Here is a 6,006-nt window from a genome sequence, read left to right as displayed (position 1 = left end):
CTCTTCGTCGTTCACATCTTCTCGGCCCTCTGAGAACATTTTGTACCACCGATAAACGTTGCTTCGGTCCAAGGTAGCTTCACCATATGCCACAGTCAACATTCGGAATGCGTCCGCGCACTTAATTTTGTTTTTCACACAAAATTTGATACAGATTCTTTGATCCATTTTTTGGAATAGGCAAAAATCGAAGACGAGCCAAAACACGTGCAAGCAAAGCAGCTGTCAAAAATTAACTGAACATTAAAAATGGCCGAACTTGTCGGCATAAGTGAGAGACATGAGTACCAACATAACGCCACAAAAAATCGAAAATCGAATATACGTAACCCGCAGAAATTCAAAATTCGCGATACTTTTTGAACAGACCTCGTACACTGTTGCGGTTTTGCTTTCACTGATAGTAAACCAGACGCTATCGCTATCTCTGGATCTAGTTCGCCTTTTGATTTCCTTTTATTTTTGTCCTTTGTCATCTGGAAATTATTGCTCTCGAAGCATGTCTTAGCCATTTGAATACATTCTTCACTCTCGATCTCTCTTCCCAGAAAAGTCATTAAACTCGTAAGACGATCTTTTGCAGTAACATTTACAACAGACGCGTCAGAATGAGTTAATTGGGTCCTTGTTCGTTGCCATGTACCGTACGTAAGGTCTCTTCAGGCAGTAAGGACTCTACTAAAGGAAACAACATTGCTGCGCACATTTCTATTGTCATGCTTAAAGTCTCAACCCTACTGCAAATTCTCATGGATGTTTTTATAGGTTCCTGATTTTTTATAGGTTTCTATAGAGGAACCTATTCTATATAATATTCTGTAAAAGTTTGTGTAATTACATAGGAATGTAATAGAGGTACCCACAGGATTGTGGACACATGCCCCATGAGAACTAAAAGGTCTATAACATACCAGTTTGACGTAAGTAACATATAGACGTACGTAAGACAAAGAAGAGATGCCCCATGGAAACTGAAAATGCCTATAGGCTACCAGGATGACGTATGCACATCTCCTCTGTCCTATGTACACCTACATGTTCCTCAAAGTATACTATCCTATAGATATTTAGTTTCCATGAGGCATCTTTTCCGCATTCCTATGAGTACCTATATCAATTTGAGAGAATAATTCGTAACTTCTAAAAATTGGAAGCCACGATAATAGTTAATAAATGAGATATGTTTCACGTCGGGTAAAAAAAATCCTAACTCCATAATGGTTGCGTTCAATGAACTCAACAGTTGAGTGAGCGTTCACTGTTATTGCTGTATTCTTTTATATCATCCAATCAGCATTGTAGGTCTAGAAGAATACATCAATAGCAGCGAACGCTTATTCAACTATTGAGTTTGCTGAAAGCAGCCATATATATTCATGATTCTTTTGAGTCACAAAACACACCTTGTTTATCACGTGACTTTCAGTTTTTGGAGTTATGGGAATATTATCTTAGATTTTTACATCAAATTACATTAGTCGGCAACTGTTATAGCATTTTGTGTACACACTCTAATATGTAAATTATAGGGATTATACAGGGTGTGTCAGAATATTTGTGACTATTTTGGGACTATACAGGATATCTCAAAATATTTGGAACTATTTTTGTGTGCAGATAGAGCGGATTAAACTGAACCGGAAGGTCCTCTATCATTTTGCAATTTTTACAATTATTACCCAATGAGCTGAATGTCTAAAATCGACGCATTAGACAACTTTAAGGTATCTTTAAGAGTTCTTTGAAAAACATCTTTAAAATATGTTATAAAAAACTCTGAAAAATATCTTAAAGTTGACTTATGCATCGATTTTACCCGCTTATTCGGCTATTGTTAAAAATTAACTATTGTGAAAATTACAGAATAATATAGAACTTTTCGACTCAGTTTAATCTACTTTATCTGCACACAAAAATAGTCCCAAATACGGCACATCCCGTATATCATTTAGGAGTGCATCAACGTGCACATCTTTTTCCCATGCGAACTTATAAGAGCCTCTTTTCATGGACTAGATGCCATAGATTCCTATCTAAAACTTTGTAGAAAAATTTCCTGTTATCCTATATACGTGCCGTGTATATATAATAGGTACCTATAAATTCTATAGGTACCTATTGTAAGAAATTTAGAGAAAATAGCACAACAAAGAAGCTATCAGCGTCAGGGCTGTGTGGCTCAGTGGCAGGACGAAAGTCTACCTACTCGGAATAGAGACCATGCCTGGGTTCGAGACGAGGAACGCCCTGATATTTTTCTCTATTGTCATTAATTGTTTACACTATTCAAACTCCTACAGAGGTTGTGTTCCAAAATTTATTGTCAGTATTGAAAATCTAGTGCACATAAACTATAGATTTTCAGTACTGGCAGTAAATTTTGGAACACAGCCAGAATCTTATAGTCCTATATAGAAACCCATGAAAAAATCCATGGGAGTTTACAGCAAGATAGGAGCCTCCTCCCTTGGGGACCAGTCGAATTTACCACGGGTACTCATGACATTAGACAAACTCATAGGAAAATTTCTCATAGGAATTTGCAGCAGGGAAGTGCTCATATATGTGTCTCTAATTTTATTGTGATTGTGAGAGACACATTTTTGTTCTTATTTAAGACTAACCTTAAAAGTTTGCGCACATAATACAATCGATCAATAAATTTTTTTTGTCAAATCGAGACTCGAGGCTGTGTATGGCTTTCTCATAATTACCGGCCGTTAGTAAATAACTATTAGAAAATAAGTACTTAAAACGCGGGCGAGTCTTTTACCATAGACTGCACTAGATATTGAAATTTATCTTCCCTCAACAACGCTGCATCTTCATGAATTTTCTTAAAAGTACTCCAAAACGGAAGCTTTAATATCACCGTCAAACTTTCTTAATTCGATTTTCGGCAATTTTAATGCGCGTATATTTTCCTGTGTTCTGATAGTCCGTTGCAGCGGAGCCGATATCAGTGCTTCGAGTTCATTCCTCCGCTCTAATAGACAGGTTAGCCCGACCTTTGCCTGATGGTATTTCATAGCATACTCATCTGCGTGCTATGTCTCTCTTCCGATGACTTCTTCAGGTTCTCCAGCTTCGATTATCAAGGTCTGCAGCTTCTGATTTAGCTCATTAAGCTCACTTGTTTTGTCTTGTAGTAACGCGAAACTGACTTGCAACGAGGTTATGTCCGGCGATTCCTTCGACTGCTCAGCCCGGAAGAAAGTGTACACTCTCGTAAAGACGAATCGTGTTATTTTTAGCGTAAACTTTACTTAATCCATGATTACTTCTTTACGATCTCTGCTAATAAGACGGCTATAAATCACTCAGTTCTGTCATGGTCGTCAGAATGTGACAGCCACGATTTCGGGATCGTAAGGTTCTCAATAAGACACTTCTTTGTATTGTATATGAACACACTATTTTATTATAAAACACAAAAGGAGCATACGGCTTGGATTGTCCATAGTAACAACGGTAGCAAAAAGTTAGAGTTATAATGAGAACGGTAAGCGGAATATCTTGTTTTTGTCGTCTACGCGCGGCCATTCCGGCATCTTCTTCCAACTCGCTGCTCGGCCGGTAACATGTGTTTTACCCTCTATGATAATGAGAACGCATTTCCAACAGGATTTCAATGGATTTATCCACTTGATTCATTTTTACAAACAATCTATTTGCTCACTATTATTAACACTGCCGATTAATCATTCGGCAACTAAGAATTACGAGTATTGTCGAATAATTAATCAGTGTTAACAGTAGTGAGCTAATAGATTTGTTTATAAAAATCAAGTGCGTGGATAAATCCGTGAACGCATTGATACGCGACGCAATTATAAAAGGACGAAAACTTCTGATTTTTAATTGCTGTATATAATTTTTTTGTGGAATTTAATTCTTAGTCCCTAAATAATTAATCGGTAGTGATTAATAATAACAAATTGATAAATTCGTAAATTAATCATAAATCAATTAAGTGTAAATTGATTAAACGTTATAAGACTTATAATGTTTCACACTTAATCAATTTGCAAACACTTATGTTATAATATAAGTGATATAATTAATGTGAAAGACAAATGTATTTGCGTAAACGTGATCGTGATACAATTGGAGAGAGAGAGAGAGAGAGAGAGAGAGAGAGAGAGAGAGAGAGAGAGAGAATGAGAGGGGAGGGAGGGGAGATGAAATACGTGTAGTGGACGTATCATCGTGACTCGCGCTTGACGCATAGCACGCAGCTGATTGGAGCAACTGAGTGCACGCGTCGAACGGTGCATTGCGCCACCCCTCTCTACCTTCCGTACGCGATCCATAATTCATTCACTATTTTCGTTTATAATTCAAAAACTAAGCTATGCATAGAATTTGGGCAAAGGAAAAATTGTCTTAGAATTATGTCAGAAATATATCATTTTAACACTTTGGTCGGGCTCACGTATACGTGAATTCGTTGAAGCAACGGTTATCGACCGGACTCATATGTGCGTGAGTTTACTGAGCTAGTGGTTATCGACCTACTTGACGTATACGTGAATTCATTGATTCAGCGCTTAAGTGCTTCTATATAATTCTATATAAATTGCAAAACGTAGTTCACAAACACAGATTTGCGTTTGTTTTTTTATTGCATACAGTTGGTTTTTGTCTCTATGTGTCTTGCGTGCGATAATCGTCATTCTGCGTTTGCGAACTATGTTTTGCGATTTATGAATTATATATAAGCACGTTTATTGGTCGAGTTCACGTGTACGTAAGTTGATTAAGGCCTGTTATAAACATACACATAAATATAAATATAAATATATATATATATATATTTGTTATATAGAAATAAAGTTATATAGAAATAATTTGATTTCATGAAATTATACAAGTAACAAAAATAAAATATAATCAATAAGATTGGAAATAAGACCATTTATGTTAGATACATTACTTTAAATACGAAACGCCAGTACGATCTGAATGTTAAGATGTTGAACTATTATATATATTTATTTAAATAAATTAATTTCAGAAATTATCAAATATGATCAGTCTTAATGATACGTATTTGCCAATTTTGGATTTCAAATATTAACGACAATTTAAAAATGATTTATATCGATTATATTATATTTGGTTTTATGACTTTTAATATATCAATTATATTAATGGCTATTGATGTATCAATTATAAGAACTAAAAAAACGAATAGATAAAAACTTATCAGTATCATAATGTAACAGTGTAAACTGTGCAGATAATTTTGGAAGAACAAAATTAAATCATACAAATTGTTTATAAATATGTACATAAAAATATTTATATTTAAATCCAAAATTAGTAAATACATTAACAGCAATTTGATAACAGAATCATTTGACAAACACATTTAGCAATAACGCCAGTATTATGGACTGTAATTTGTAACTGAACTGTATAATTAGTTCTGCTAACTTGTCGACTATGTCGAAGAATTTGTCGACGTGTCGTTGAACATCATCGCTTTTTGTTGAGCTTGTGACTCATCAATCGTCTCCACAACGATGCTTTCTTTGCAGAAAACCTTTCGATTCAAAGAACGATTCTAGTTTAACAGATCTCTCATACTGTAGTTTCTTATTTGTTTGAGTTCGGCGTCATCGACAGCAAGGTATAGATCGGCCTTGGTCTTTTTGTTCTCTTCTATCCATACTTGTAGATCCATGCCTTCTGCGGATTTAGTTTTTCATTTACGTATGTTTTTTGTCATTAGAGCTTAAATCACTAATTTCCAGGTATCACAGTTCTTTCTGGATAGCATGAAGATGCGCATAATGTTCATTGATTGTCCTTCCATATTGTCTCGTGACGGTGTCGCATTTCTGCGTAAATTTCCGCGTCAAACTTTTTGCTGATAACCTTTCACGTGAGACACTTACATATTTTTCGACCAAATGTACGATTATTTCTCTGGGCCATAACTTGTTAAGGCTGAAGGTCGGTTAATGAAAGACAGAATAATGTACAAGAGACTTGATGCAC

The sequence above is a fragment of the Trachymyrmex septentrionalis genome, unplaced genomic scaffold, assembly GCF_001594115.1.
Source record: "Trachymyrmex septentrionalis isolate Tsep2-gDNA-1 unplaced genomic scaffold, Tsep1.0 scaffold120, whole genome shotgun sequence".
Taxonomy (NCBI): Eukaryota; Metazoa; Arthropoda; class Insecta; order Hymenoptera; family Formicidae; genus Trachymyrmex; species Trachymyrmex septentrionalis.
This window is presented reverse-complemented; position numbering follows the sequence as displayed.